At 51.1% G+C, this 15,704-nt stretch overlaps 1 protein-coding gene across 2 annotated transcripts in view; it reads right to left on the bottom strand.

The window, feature by feature from the left end:
- Nucleotides 1-15,704, bottom strand: part of Znf469 (zinc finger protein 469) — a 216,434-nt gene that overhangs the window by 91,231 nt on the left and 109,499 nt on the right. For both annotated transcript variants that reach the window (XM_050165284.1, XM_050165285.1), the window contains exon 2: nucleotides 7,534-7,623. The gene's annotated coding sequence lies outside the window, so the exon portion shown is untranslated. The remainder of the gene's footprint in view (nucleotides 1-7,533; nucleotides 7,624-15,704) is intronic.

Below are 15,704 nucleotides of genomic sequence, written 5' to 3'. Positions count from 1 at the left end.
GAACATAACTAATGTGCCTCTCCAGTCACCAGGTCTGAGAGCCCCATGCTAATTCTGCTCCCCTGCCTGCCTATTCCATAGCTAAGAGGAACCATAAGCAGTGCACAGGCCTTCAGGTCTCTGCCTTTTGTGGGCAGGACTGCTGGGGAGGTAGCAGGCTAACTGGGAAGACACCTTGGCTCTGTTTTTAACCCTTTGTCTCTATTCTCCTGCCCCGCGGCATGGGGGTGCCAGGCACATATGCAGCCATTCCTGGCTTCTTATGTGGGTGCTGGGGTTTCAAACTCGAGTCCTCACGCTTATGCAGCAGGTCTTCCTCCCAAACTATGTCCCCAGCTCTGTAGCTGGGTTATATATTGGCTTCTTATCGAATGGGAAATGGCTCCCAAATCCAACAGCCTAGGATTCTGATCCTTTTGCAGATCAAACCCACATGCTAGCTAGCTCCAGCTGGTATGAGTCAGCATGGGAAATGCCGGCCCCTGGCTGTGACTGCCTCAGCTGGGGTCGCACTGTGGGCAGCTTGGTCTCCTGCTATTCTTTGGTCTGCGGGAGCTACATGGAAACAAAGAACTTTCCCAAAGAATGTCTGGGAAGAGTCTATCTTCCACGGATTGTGACACAGTCCAGGCTCCAGACACTTAGGAATGCCTGTCGCTCACATTGACGGTGACCGCCACCCCTGGTTAGGTGGTGTTGCAAGGAGCTCCCTTGCCCAACTACATAAAGCAAGCCAACAGATGCAGGCTTCAGACCTTTTGGATCTGGTCTATGAATCAAACCAAACATTTGCCCGTCTGAGAGTTTCTGACGTCAGTTATGGGGGCGTTAGGCACATGGTGCAAGAAAACCCAGGAATGCACTCACTAGGGTCTGATGCCTGGGGCAAGAACTGATTTCCAGCTGCCTTATGCCTCTGTTTCAGCTCCTTCGTGAGGAGAACACCTCTAAGATCTTCACAGAGAGGAAGTGGAGACTCAGTGAGCCCACTCTTGCATGGCGCTGGCATGGTGGCACACAATAGGCACCCATCAACTGGTGCTCACCCATTGGTGCTGTTCTGTTATTTTTCTCTGTCATTATTACCACCAATACCATCACCACAAGATTTCCATCAGCATCACCATCATCACCACCCTTATCATCATCATCATCTCCATCATCACTGTCATCATCACCATCATTGTTATCATCATTGCTATCACCTAATTACTACCAGCATCACCAATACCACCATGACCATGAGCTTCATCATCATCATCATCATCATCACCACCACCACCATCATCGTATCATTGTCCCTACATAATTACTAAGAACATTGAGCTTCTGGAGTTTTGTCTCCCGGCCTTTTTATTCGGTAAGTCCACACACAGTAAGTGCTCACAAAATAGAGGCTGGATTAATGAACACAGACAGTGAGTGATGTGGCTGCACTACGTTAGCATTATAAAAACTAGATCAGAGGTGCAATGGGCAAAGGACTCAGCAAGTTAAGGTCTCCTGGAGGAGGTTCTGTCTGAGGACAGCCTCGTGATCAAGATCCCAGCAGGTGGATGGGAGGAGATCTAGGCAAGACAAATGGAGTGAGCAAATACACAAAGACCCGAAACCAGACCTTGCACAGTCATCAGACTATGACAGAGGAGAACAAACATTCGGGGGACACACAGCCTTCTCAGATGTCTCTCCTGGCCTTCTCGCTTGTGGCCCATGAACCAACCACTTACAGCAGTACCTGCTACAAAGAAGAGGAAATTACAGGAGGCAACAGGATGCAGCTCCTAGTCACAATGACATGAGCGTCATAAAAACAGACAGCCTGATAGTGATTGACTCAGTGAGCATCATAAAGACAGACAGCACATGGTGATATGATAGTTTACACAAATGACCCCAAAAATTCTACCAAGAAACTTCTACAACTCATAAAAACTTTCAGTAATGTAGCGGGATACAGGATTAACTCAAAAAAAAATCAGTAGCCCTCCTTTACAAAGATGACAAATGGGCTGAGAAAGAAATCAGAGAAACATCACCCTTCACAATAGCCACAAAAAGCATAAAATATCTCGGAGTAACTCTAACCAAACAAGTGAAAGACTTGTATGACAAGAACTTTAAATCTTTGAAGAAAGAAATTGAAGAAGATATCAGAAAGTGGAAAGCTCTCCTATGATCTTGGGCAGGTAGAATTTAACTAACATAGTAAAAATGGCAATCTTACCAAAAGCAATTTACAGATTCAATGCAATGCCCAGCAAAATACTTCACAGACCTCGAAAGAATGGTACCCAACTTCATATGGAAAAGAAAAAAAAAACCCAGGCTAGCCAAAACAATCTTGTACAATAAAAGAACTTCTGGAGGCATCATAATCTCTGACTTCAAACTCTACTACAGAGCTACAGTACTGAAAACAGCCTGGTATTGGTATTAAAACAGACAATGGAACCGAATTGAGGACCCGGATATTAATCCACACACCTATGAACACCTGATTTTTGACAAAGAAGAAAAAAATATTAAATGGGAAAAGAAAGCATATTTAACAAATGGTGCTGGCACAACTGGATATCAACATGCAGAAGAATGAAAATAGACCCATATCTATCACCATGCACAAAACTCAAGTCCAAATGGATCAAAGACCTCAGCATAATGCCAGCCACACTGAACCTCATAGAAGAGAAAGTGGGAAATACACTTGAATGCATTGACACAGGGAACCACTTCCTAAATAGATAAAATCAATTAAAAAAGAAGAAGAAACAAACAAACAAACATATAAAAAAGACAGACAGCACATGGTGACTGGCTCAGTGCAGGCATGGAAGTCCCTGTGGAGAGACCTCCTGAGCCACACACACCAATATCCAGGACAGGAGATCCAAAGCCAAGGAACCAAGATGAGGGACAAGAAACGAGGGTGGAGTGGATCTGAGAGGGGAGTTCCCCATCACAAGCTCTCTAGAACTGTTTGAGAAATGTCTACTTAACAATAGCAGCAAATATGCCAATGTAATAATTAATAAAATACTATTTTGACACTACTAGATAGAAAAGGAAAATGGAGGCATTAACGATAGCTAATTAGCTCTAATTATAGCACTTGGAGCTGCAGGCATCTTGTAACTGCTCCTGCTGGTGGTTTCTGTGGGCATGCGCACACCCTTTGCCCCCAGCAGTCGTGCACACATGGGTATCAGAGATGTCCTTTTCCACAGAGCCTCGGGGTCTTCACAGCAGCTTGACACACAGCGCTGGAGACTATGGCCATGAAAAAGAGTCTGTGGGCAGAGGGACTGCCGACCAGCAGGATGGAGAAACGGCCTTGGGCCTTAGACAACAGTCCTGCAGGAAAACAGTTCACTGTAGGAAAGTGAACATTCTGGGAGGTAAGGTAAGTCACCTCCCCGGGACATTATTAATAAAATCCAAACCCAGGGGAAACCTGTATGCTGAACATAGTGTCTCTGCAGATAGAGTGAGGCTATAAAGAAAAAAGCAGAATGCCAAACACAGGGCTGGATTATGACCTTATGCCTCATAGATCCCTAACTTTATGCACTGGATCCCTAACTCCATTTGAATACACTATACATGCTACAGCATGAACAGGTTAAAAAACAAACAAACAAAAAACCCGCAAGAATACCAGAAAGCAGCCCAGAGCGCAGCAAAAGACAGTGCCTTTATTAACTGCTAGAACACAGGCTGGCCAGGCATCTCCTTCCCATGGTTCCTGTCCTTCCCAGAGCTCAACCTCCAGGAGCCATGGACCCCAATGAGAGCAACATCACAGATGCAGAGACCAAAGGAGAAGCGCTGATTAAAGCGCGGAAACACCGAGACAAAGACGTGGGAGCAGGTGGGGCCTGGACAGGAGCCAGGCAGGCAGGAGCCAGGCAGGCAGGAGCCAGGAAGGCAGGAGCCAGGCCCAGGTAGCACTTGTGTCACCTGTCACATGCAGAAGTGGGGCTGCCAATCTGACTGTGGAGGCCTGGGGCGGGCAGCACCTGTCATAGGTCCACACACAAGTATTTCCACTCAAACGCTCAGTCGCTCACCTGTGCCTCTTCCAAGCCATCCCAGTTGAGTGATGGTCTCTTGTCACAGGTAGCCCAATTTGAGAGGTCCCTTTTTTCCCTCTCATACCTGCCTGACAGAGCCCTGGCAGTGGCCCAGGCCAGGTGAAGGGTTGGGAGGAGAGGACAGGTCATGTCCTCTCTTGATGGCAAACATCTCAGATCTGTGGCCAGAGGACAGCTCGGCCCTGGCTCTTGCAGACAGAGAACAGGGTGCCAATGTCTGGCTCTCCCATAGCAGTGGGGGGAGGGGCAGGAAAGGACTATGGCATTGGGCACACGGCCACAGCAGGTGGAGAAAGCCCCAAAGGGACCTGGGCGTTGAGCCTCTGACACAGACATCGGCAGGTAGACGTGGCTCTTAGAACTACAGTAAGAAATTCTGCCACTCCATCCTGTGGACCTTAAACCATAAAGGACTCTGTGGTACTTTCTAGGCAAGACCCTGGAGGGAATCTGTCAAAACGGGATAGAATACACTATCTACAGGGGCCAATGACATGGACCACCAAGGAGAGAAGCCACTGAGTGGGTTAGCGGGAAACTAGCGTGACTTTCTCTAGTGGTTTGATAATACATCCTACAAGACTCTTGTCCCTGTGGCTTAAGAAATGGACCCCAGTGAGATGCACACAGCCCCCTGACCATAGGCCACACCACATGTCCCCAGACCTGGTCTATGGCATATGGGTTCTGTGAATTCGAAACATCAGGCTAAGGCAGGAGAGCGAAGAAAGGGGACTATTGAAGGCATCATTTGACCTCAGAGTTCTTCACTACCTAAGTTCTGGGCCACCAATGAGTCAGTAGTAATTCTTTTACAGCCAAATGCCACACAGTGGGGGCTCACAGTCACCAGAACTAACCCCATGGCTTTCTGGGCTCTGTAACACTGCAGCCAGGCTCTGGACCCTCCACACCAGGACGATGATCATCCCTCCTAACTCTGTGAGTCGTCTATTGACAAGACGGTTACCTAGGTTCGTGTGAAACTCCTCTTTAGATTTGGGGAAGAAAAACAAACGAAAAGAAGAGGACCAGAAAATATAACTATCTCTGGGGCGTGCTGCTCAGAAATGCAGGGTGCCACAGAGGATGCCAGCTGCCTCAAAGCTTCCTTCCACCCCACCTCCTGTTCTGTCCTGAATCTTCTTGTCCAAGACAAGCTGACGGTGGAAATCAACCTGCAATAGGAAGATGAAACTGTGCAGCCAGGTCCCAGGAAGCCCAGCCACTGTGACTCACCCAGCTCTGAACAGAGCATATTGGTCAGGGCAAGCCTCACCTGAGGCAGCAGAAGGTGGGCTAGGGATGAGGAAAAATGGTTCTCTCTGGGCACTGCCCTCTGGCAGGTGACTGAGCCCCTGGGGATGAACTTCATTCCGGAAGAACAGGAGCACACTGCAGCAGGAGCTCACTGCTACTGCCGGGTGAGTCCAGTGTTGCCTGAGAGGTTGTCCTGCCATCTACCTGGTTCTCCGCTACAGGTACTCCCCAGACCTCCACATTGCCCTCTGGTGGCATAGCCCTGCCTCACAGTTCAGAGGGAGGACAGCCACGTGGCTGGCTTGCAGTCAGTGGCCTGAGTGGGGCCAGAGGGGACTACGATAGACAGGAGTGGGTTGAGCTGAGACATACCAAGTGATCTTGGTTAGCGTCACTTTTTAAGTTGGGCGGAGCCTGCTGGAGCTGCCAGCTGCTGGAAATGGGCATTTTACAAGGCCTAGAAAGAACTGGCATACAGTGGGACCATCGCTGAATGCTCCAAAATCCCTGAGATGAGAGATCACACCTATGTGTGTGTCATCGTGCCCTGAGAGAGCCCAACACCACCCTGTCCCCTGGGAAGAGAAGCCCAGCTGCCCCTGATCCCCTGGGTGCAGAGCTAACCCTAAAGAGGGCTCCTGACTCACCCTCCCTGATTGGTGCTAAGCTCAGCCTGGGAACTAAGAGGCAGCTCAGTAAAACCCGTGGAACCCTCCTCCCTCCAGGAAGGAGCACACCAAACATGAAGCCGAAGGCATCCATCCGAGCTACCTCTGGAAGCAAGCCTTCAAGGACTCAAGGTCCAGAGACCCCAGCACCTCCTGCACCTCCACCTTCAGATTCTCCACTCCTTCTTGTTATGGACTCAAGTCTCATCCAAGTACCCCAGACCCTTAGCCTCATCCACTCCACCAGGCCAGAGGGGCCTAAAAAGTCGCCTGACGGCTACAGCCCATCTAAAGTGTCCTCCAGTTATCTTACTAGGAAAACATCCTTACAGAACAGCCAGGACGGCACAGCAAACCCCACAGACACCCCCACCTAGTCTCAAGCACCCGTGAGCTCCACCCACTTCCTTCCATACATAGCCGCCTCTCAATCCTTTAATTTTCATCATCTCAGAGAGCATGGCAGACATTACTTGCCCCACTGGAAGCTGCTGGCACATGCCACGTTGCTACGGCACCCATGTCAGGGGCCCGAGTCGATGAGAGTGACGGCAGTGGCCCTGGGTGACTCTGACACTCCCAAAGAGAGAAGGTTCCTGGCACCCTCTCAGAGGACCTCTCCACCCCCACCCGCACACCACACTGAGTAGCTCTGATAAATAAATATCAACAACCAAAGCAAACAGTTTATAGAGCATGTCCTGAGCCAACCCAGTGCGTGGCCATCTGGACTGGCAAATGTCAGGACTCAGGGTCGGTCGTTCCCCTGATGGGTCTGCACCATTTCTTCACACTCACTGAGTGACCATCAAGGCCTTGGGGACACTGCATGTCGTCAGGGCAGCTGCGCTCCCTGGACAGCCCCCCTTCTTAGGCCTCCCTAGAAGGCTCCATTGAGAGGGTTTTTATAGATGCATCCCCAAACTTGCAGCCCACAGGGGAGCTGCAGACGTTACAGAGACTGGTGACAGGGAGCGCCCCGGATGGCCAGACGCATCCCCCACTTCCCAGCGCAGCTCTGTCTCATGGCAGTGGTTACACCCTGCAGGCCACAGTCACAACTTGAGAAGCGGATCTGAGTTCCATTTGAACTCTTGGTATCCCGGCCATATTGGGGAGTGTGCAGGTATCCTGCCCAACAGCAACAGTCCCCTCCTCTTACATATGCTTCCCTCTGGGCACATCTGTCCCAGAGGGCCCTGTGACATCTTCAGCTAGCATATGGCATTTGAAGAATGAGTCCCTTCCAAAAATAAACTAGAATATATCACGTACACTGAGCAAGCACTTCTCGGCAGCCTTGCAGGCTCAACACTAACCGCCCCAGCACTAACTTCGGCGTGGTGCTAACCAAGTATCTGTGTAACTCAGGATTCGTTCAGGCACTAATGTCACTCCAGGAGTAACGGGAGCCACAATGGCTGTGTGACAGGATCCAAGACAAGAACATGAGCAAAACCAGCAGGAACTGAGGTCAAATCAACACAGGGAAAAGAAAAAGCCACTCTTACCTCTGGGTCGGCGGTCACATCTGATGTGTCCCCTCCAGTGAAGAGCAGGCCTGCCTGCAGGGCTCCTGCACACAGCTCTCAGCGCAGACTCTGTCAATCACACACAAAACATTAGAGCCATGTGGGTATTTCCTGTCCCCAAAACACAGCTCAGTGTAGACTCCAGGGCATAAAGTGTGGTGGCTTTGGGGGCCTCACTGGGGAAGGAGGCCCTGCTCGGGGGTGCTGGGGTAAAGTGTTCTGGTTCTCTCCCATTCCTCCCTCCCATAGTGCCTCACCCATATGCTCCCATGCCCTCATGGTCACGTTTAGATCTTTCTTTACATGCCCATCTACCCTGGATGCACTGAGTCTTTCTGCTTGAAGGCTGGCAGGACACCTTAGCATTTTGGTGGCCGCACAGAGTCCCCGAGGAGCTGCCCACTGTCTGTGCTGGGCTATCTAGGGGATGCAGAGAGAGGAGCCTGGATGCTGAGGCCCGGGTAGGCTCACCTCTAAGCATGCCTAAGAGAGGCCCCTGATTTTCACGAGTCTACTTCTACCTCCTCTGCCGCCTTCATCTCCACTTCCTAGGATTCTAGATCTCCCCTTGGGGTCTGAGCCAGCAGGGATGATCTGAGGCTCTTGCCATGCCTGCCTTCTGGCCCCTTGTTTGGGTTCTCTGCCCTCTGACTAGAATTTCCTCAGCTCCTTCTCCATGCAACCAGATTCAGAAAGTAGCCAATCCTTGCGGGGGCACTTTCCTCCCCGCTAGGGTCCCGAGAGGCATTTGGGGAAGTAAGGAATTTAAGACTCATGATATACATCCTTTTCAAAGCTGTGCTGATTTGGAGACCAGAGTGCCAAGTTTCAACCCAGCCAGGCCACTGGTTCAGTTGTCAATGCCTCCCTATGGCCCCTAGAATGGGATGAAAGAGACTCATGCCTTCTTCTGCCTTGTCAGGAATGGAACCTCAGAGCTTTCAAGAGTCCCTCCCTCATCAGTGTGTTCCAGGAGCACCAACAGCCACAGTAATCCAGACTCTGAGACTGTCAAGTAAACCATTTCCTTGTGACTTTACAGAACCCTCTGGTCACTGGAACCAACTCCAATGCCACACAGGCTCCAAAGACATTTTCTTCCTGTCCTGGAGACGTTGTGCATTTAAAAGAACCAGGCTGGCGGCTGGGGTGCTATGCACTCAGCGGCATGCATGCTGAGTCTGGTTTGTCCCCTCCAGGTGCTGCGGCTCCCACCCCACCTCCCTGTGAATTGCTCGGACTGTCAGCAGAATATAAAAACAGCTGTGGCCAGAGCCAAACGCACGCAGCCTCCTGTCTCATCTGCCCTCCAATTAATAGCTTCCAGGTCGCCATGGCCCGTGGGAACATCTGTGTTCCATCTCTTCAGTCCACAGATGTGGAGGGGGTTCCCACTTTCTGGAGACACCATCTCAGGGACACTTTATCTTTAAAGCAGATGTGTTCCCCCTCCTTCCCCCGCCCCAGCCTTCTGGTGTGATTGTGTGTGTGTGCGCTCACACTTGTAGCATAGCCTGGCTCTGCTGCCCCCCCCCCCAGCAACTTCTGGCATCTGTCTGCAGACCACATGGGGCCAACGAAGAAATTCACATGAGCCACACGGTTGATGAGTGAGGACTGCAGTGAGCCACACAGGAAGCCACAGAGGGAAAGTGCCCTGTGGAGGATCAGATCTGTCTCTAAAGCTCTCTGCTGGGAATAGTGGCGCACGCCTTTAATCACAGTACCCAGGAGGCAGAGGCAGGCTGATCTCTGTGAGTTCAAGACTAGCCTGGGCTGCATAGTGAGACCTTGTCTCAAAGACAGTTTTCTTTGTAGCTTCCTTTAAGTTCATCTGTGTGCTGTGCAGTCTTCCCCATTGTCCACACACAGGCCTCTTCCTCGTTCCATCTCCCCAGCTGAAGCTCTGTTACACTAAATGCCCCTAGCACTTGCCCAGCCCCAGCTCTCCCGAGGCTCTACTTTCTGTGTCTTTGGGTCTGATGACTCAGGGACCTCACTGAAGTGGCCTCACGGCACTGTGTTCATTCTCATGCCCATCCCCACGCACATACCTGTGTGTGTGTGCATGCTTGTGTGCGTACGTGTGCGTGTGTGTGTGTATGTAGCTCAGGGACTGCACTGAAACAGACTCATAGGTCTGTATTCATTCTCATCCCCACACCTGTGTGTGTGTGTACTTGTTTGTATGCTTGTGCGCATGTGTGTGCATCCGTGTGTGCACCGTGTGTGTGTGACTCAGGGACTACACTGAAACAGACTCACAGCTCTGTATTCATTCTCATCCCCACACCTGTGTGTGTGTGTGTGTGTGTGAGAGAGAGAGAGAGAGAGAGAGAGAGAGAGAGAGAGAGAGAGAGAGAGAGAGAGAGAGAGAGAGAGGTACTCAGGACTGCACTGAAACAGATTCATAGCATTATATTCATTCTCATCCCCACCCCTGGTGTGTAGATGAGAGGCCAACATTAGATGTCATCCCCCTGGACCCTAGCATTTTATGACTGACTAATTCCCGTAGTATAATCCTCAAGGCTCCTCTCTGCTGCTGCATGGGGCTGGGGCATCTGTGCTTTTACAAGCTGACATTCCACTATACGAGAGGATCACATGTTGTTCATCTGGGAACGAACAGCTGGCTGGTTTGTGATTTTAGCCATTGTGAGCACTAAAACCTTCAGCACTTTGGACTGGAATCCAGAAACTGACTTGATGGTTCATAAAAGAGGCTGTTTTCTTGAAGGGCACCTGAACTGTCTTCCACAATAGCCGGACCACTTCGCACTAACACCACGGTGCACGAGGCACCTGATCCCTGTCTTCCCGACACTTGGGATTTTCTACTTTCTGAGGTTAGCTCAGCTGGTGCACATCTCCATTGTGGGTCTTACTTGCATATCAAATGAGCGAGATGCTCTTGACTGTCAGCTTGGCTGAACTTACAATCAGGGTGGCAACGCTCCTCCAGCTCTGCCAATGAGGGTGTTTCCAGAGAGGGTTAGCTGAGGGTGGAAGACCCACCCTGAATATGAGTGGCACCATTCCCTAGGCTGGGATCCCAGATGGAATAAAAAGGAGCAAGCAAGTTGAGTACCTGCAGTCATCTCTCTGCTTCCTGGCTGGGGCTGCAGTGTGTCCGGCTGCCTCAGGCTCCTGTGCCTGCCCTCCCAGTCATGACCGACTGGACCTTCAACTAAATTCTTCCTTTCGTAAGACTTTTTTTTTTAAATCATGAATTTTTGTCACAGTAACGAGAAAAGTAGCTAAACAGTGACACCCAGCTTTTTCTCACACGTAGGTTTTAATGTTTAGTTTATTTTCTCTGTGTGTTTGGTGTCCAGCTGTGAGGCACTAGCATGCAAGAACCCACGAGGTAGTGAGAGGGCGCCAGATATCCTGGAATTGGAGCTACAGGGAGTTGTGAGTCACCACGTGGGTGCTGGGAATCAAACCGAGGTCCTCTGCAAGAGCAGTAAGAGCTCTCAACTGTTGAGCCATCTCTCCAGCCCCATCCCACGAGGGTTTATTTAAATGCTTTCGGCACAAAGCCTTTGCTCGACGGGCGGGGATTGGTGGGCACTGCCGTATGAGGGATGAAGCAGGACTCACTTCTTGCAAGGGTTGTTTTTTTCTTGGCATCCCACACAAAGACTATAACTTCCACTTGCATCTCCATCCGCCACCCGCATCTGTCCATCCACCCACTGGTCACCCACCCATTATCTACCTATCCTGTATCCTCCATCAAACCATCCCTCCCATCCCACCCATAACCATCCATTCCTTCCTCCCATCCTTGACTGCTCTCTTTCTAGACATTGTACAAACCAGCCATTCTACATTCCCTTAGAGCCTGGCTCCAGATTCAAAGGCACGGAGTTCTCTGCTGGTGCCAGTCTGGCTGAGCCTCCTTCCTGTGAATTACCTCAGGACCTCCTGGGGGTGGGGTGTGTGTGTGTGCAGTAGTTACCCATCTTCCCAGGTACCTCTTTTGTTAACACATCAACAGTGAGGACTTGAGGACTGGCATGGGTGTTTCCCTGGAAAGGCAGCCTGGCTGAGACACCATAGTATCTCACTGAACCCCCAACAACCCTGCAAACAGGTTCAGTTGTCTCCTGTCTCTCTCTCTCTCCCTGAGATAAGGACCTGGGGAACTGAGAGAGCAAGTAAGCTGAATCTCACTCTGATTTCAGAACACTGATCAACTGAGACTTCTCAACTCAACTGCCAGCTGGAAGTGGGGACCCACACCAGTGTGGCCCTCACATTCCTGAAGTCAGGAACAAGGGGACAGATGCATGAGTGTGAGCGAAGGTCAGACAGCAGCCCAGATGGACGTCCTGGCAGCTGCCCCTTATGGAAGGGCTTCTGGATTTTTCACAGCTATGCTCTCAGGACCCGGCTACCCTCCCTGGAGACGGCAGTGGCAGGAAGATCAAATGCAAGCAAAAAGCAAGACTCTGTGGAAAACAGCCAAGGGGTCCCCCACCCCCAGTTGTGTATAATGACTTCAGCTGCTTGGAATTTGGATGGCCTGAGGAGTGTCAGGGTACGTATCTGATTTCTATGCAGTGGTCGCAGGCGTCACAGGGGCCATCCGGAACTACAGAGGAGCCAGAACTGTGACACACAGCAGGGCACCCTTCATGAAGGGCAGGCCTCACACAGCCCTGAGACTCACAGGCAGCCGATCTCCCAGGAAGCTGCTGTTCTCACGGAGAGCTATTGATACCCCCCCCCCCCAATCTCTCCATCTTTGCACTCAGAGATGAAAGGAGAGTGTGCTAAGCCAGGGAGGCTGGAGGTTGGGGTGCTGGGCTGCAAGCAGGTGGGGAGCAGGACCCTAGTTGCCCCCTCCCCACCCCCACTGAACCTGACATCTGACGATAGTCTGCTTCTTCTAAGGAAGGAAAAGAGCCACCCACAAACATCTCCCTCTGTCCCTGAGCTGGGTACCAAGTCTTGGCTTCCCTGAGTCCTCACCTGTCATGCACATGAGTGGTTATACCGCCCGCCTGTACTACGTGACAGTATGGTACTACTCCTGTATTGTGGCGCCTGCACTACAGGGCCATTCGCAAGTCTCAGGCAAGGGCCTGGAGATTTAACACACACAGACTCACAGGTCATCCTTGATGCCAAGATGCCCCCTTTATTGTGTTCAGGGGCAGCTTATATAGGGATAGCCACACCCCAGCCAAACGCACCAGAAATCAGTCCCCTGCCATTAGGAACTCCTGAGGGTCTCGTGCTTAGAGCAGCTGCAGGCTGTCTCAGAGCAGAGGAAAACAAGTTGTTGACAAGAAATTCAGGATCTGGGTGGGTGTCCACTGCTCCCAACAAGTGGTGCTTGATGTACCCTGATACTTAAGTTCCTGCAAAAGCAAGAGGTCACCCTGCCATCACTGACAGGTATCCCCAGAGGCCCAGACTTGTGGAAACGACAGCCCTGTTTCTAGCAGCCCCTGTGTCCTTGAGAACATCCAGGATGTTGATGGGTTTCCTGCCTGAGAGGTGAGTGCTATCGGGAAGGCTGACCCAGCTGCTTCCACCTGCTCACTAGGGCAGACACACAAGTCTGGTGGCTGTCCCCAGTGCGGGGTGACACTAGCTCTTCACAGTAACACATTAGAGCTGAGGATGCAGCTGGTTCCAATGGCGGAGCGCTTGCCTAGCAAGCACAAAGCACCAGCTTCTTCCCCCAGCACCCCATAAACATGGCAATCCCAGCCTTTGGAAGCAGGGGAGTCAGAAATTCAAGGTCATCCTTGGTTATATAGAGAATTTGAGGCCAGACCGGACTTCATGAGACCCCATTCCAAAGGTGAGGGTAGTGGGGGACATATGCAAGTTTAAAAGTTGATGATAGCAACACCGGTAAGCTTTCAGCTGGAGAAATTGCAAACACCAGGGATGTCAGTCGTGGGTAGCTCGTGAGGTTCCTGAGGTCTCTGTGTGTGTCCCACACAAGGAGGGCAGGACGCAAGAGACCACATCAGTGGCTTCAAATGTATCGATCCCAACAAAATTCCTTGAGTGTTTAAAAAGCACCTAGAATCAGTAAGAGAAGCAGCAGAGCTTTGTGGGAAAGCCCAGGCTATAAGCAGGTGGTTCAGACCCAGCTCCTAAGCACACGGACCACTGTCCCTCCTCCCAAGGAAGGAATCACAAAGTGGCCTCCTATAAACCACAGAGTTGCTGTGACTTGGGCAGTATGGTGCTGGTGAAGGGACAGAGCTCAGAAACCACCCCACAGCATGGCACGGTTGTTAAGTCACCTTGAAATGAGCCATAGACTTAATGAAAATGCAAAGGTGTATTACACACCTGGAAGGTGGCAACAGACACACCCACATGACCTTGAATTTCCAAAGAACACTGGGCAGCACCAAAAGCATGACCCGAAAGATGAAGAAAAAAAAAACCTATTAAGTTTTATAGACTTTAAAACTAGCTCTGAAGGAAAGAGAAAGATGGTCCGTTGACCAGGGCAAATGTTCACAGATCGTGTTTCTGAGAATAAACTTCTCTCACATAGCATCCTTAAAACTCAGCAAGAGGAAAACAAACCAATCCACCAAAAAATGAGCAGAAGATCAGAATGCTGTGTGCACCCAAGGATGTCCCAGGCCCTGTGTCCACCTCCCAAGGACATCAGGAAGAGAAGGACATCCTCCTGGTAGACTGTTCCACCCTTGGGCCCTTCAGTGCTGTTGCCTCTCAAGATTGGAGAGACAGTGACCAGGGTAGCCCCAGAGTGGAGGGGCCTCAACGGTCAGAAAGGCCCTGGCTTCTACTCCTGGTTTCTCGGATTAGCTCCTCCAGTTATGTCCTTTCTGGGAGGATGCTGGGCTTCAGGGCACTGTGTGAGGTCACATGTGGGTAGCTGGAAGATGGATAGACTGGATGAGAGGTCACAGGTCGGGCAGGCAGCATCTCACCCTCAGGCTGCAGCATGTTGAGCGAGGGACCCTTTCCAGGATGCTGTAACATGGTGGCCTCTGAAATCTGAGTAGTTCCCCCCCCCCCCCCCCCCCGCACTTCCTGATACAATGTCTCAGAGGAGTCCATGGAGTGGGGAGTCCAGGAGAGGATGGAGTTCCAGCCCCATTGGGCTGACCAGTCCCTCACAGGGACTGCCAGGGAGAGGAGGGGAGGCCAGGTGAGGCCCCACATTCATTATTAGCTACTTCTTGTAGCTGTGAGAAAATACCTGATGCTGTTAACTTAAGGCAGGAAGGGTTTAATTTAGATCACAGTTTGAGGATGCAGTCCATCATGGCAGGGAAAGCATGGCGGCAGGTTGAACCAGCTGGTCATGTGACATCCACAGTCAGGAATCAGAGAGACGGATCTGGTGCTCAGCTCACTTATTCCTTTTAATTCAGTCCAGGACCCAGCCCATGGGGTAGTGCCACCAACACTCAGGGAGTCTTCCTGCCTCAGCTAAATCCCTCTGGAAATGTTCTCACAAATACACTTAGGAGTGTGTCTCCTAGGTGGCTCAATACTGTGCAGGCTTGGCTCCTCCTGTTGTGCTCCCCCCATGGGCGGAGTCAGTAAAGTGATCTTTCTATGAAGGCAGCTGGATGTGAGAGCTTCAGGGCAGAGGGTTGGGCTGGATAAACAGCTCCCAGCGGGGGCTCCAGGTATGCCTCCTGCAGGAGCTAGGATGTGGTTCTGACCAATGTGGAGGACAGGAGGGCACCCCATAAGGAGGCAGATGACACTAGAATGTTGGGGGCTAGGGCTGGGGTCCATGGCCATGAGGAAGTTCAGAGAGGGTTGGAGGGAGTGAGGGAATTGAGGGGGGGGGTAGTCAAGGGATAAGGAAGGACAGGTCACAGTCCTAAGAACAGAGGAAAGGCAGGAGCATTTGCAGACCTCAGACCAGCAGAGGAGATAGGTGAGATGGGCCATGGAGGTAGACATGAGCACAGGATAGCCCAGCTGCCATGGAGGACACAGAGACGAGGTAGGCTGGGTGGTGGTGATGGGGGGGACAACACCATAGAACATCCCCTCCCCTCTGCTGAATCTTTCTGAGCACAATACAGGACTAAACCTTCTTTGGGAAAAAGCCCTGAAGCCCCTGGGGCAGTGTGACCTCAGAGCAGAGTGACCTTCTTAGGACAGAGTGACCTTCTTAG

Source organism: Alexandromys fortis, unplaced genomic scaffold, assembly GCF_014885135.2.
Source record: "Alexandromys fortis isolate MF-2015 unplaced genomic scaffold, M_Fortis_MF-2015_v1.1 scaffold_165, whole genome shotgun sequence".
NCBI classification, from domain to species: domain Eukaryota; kingdom Metazoa; phylum Chordata; class Mammalia; order Rodentia; family Cricetidae; genus Alexandromys; species Alexandromys fortis.
The sequence above is the reverse complement of the archived record's forward strand: the minus strand, read 5'-3'. Positions and strand labels throughout refer to the sequence as shown.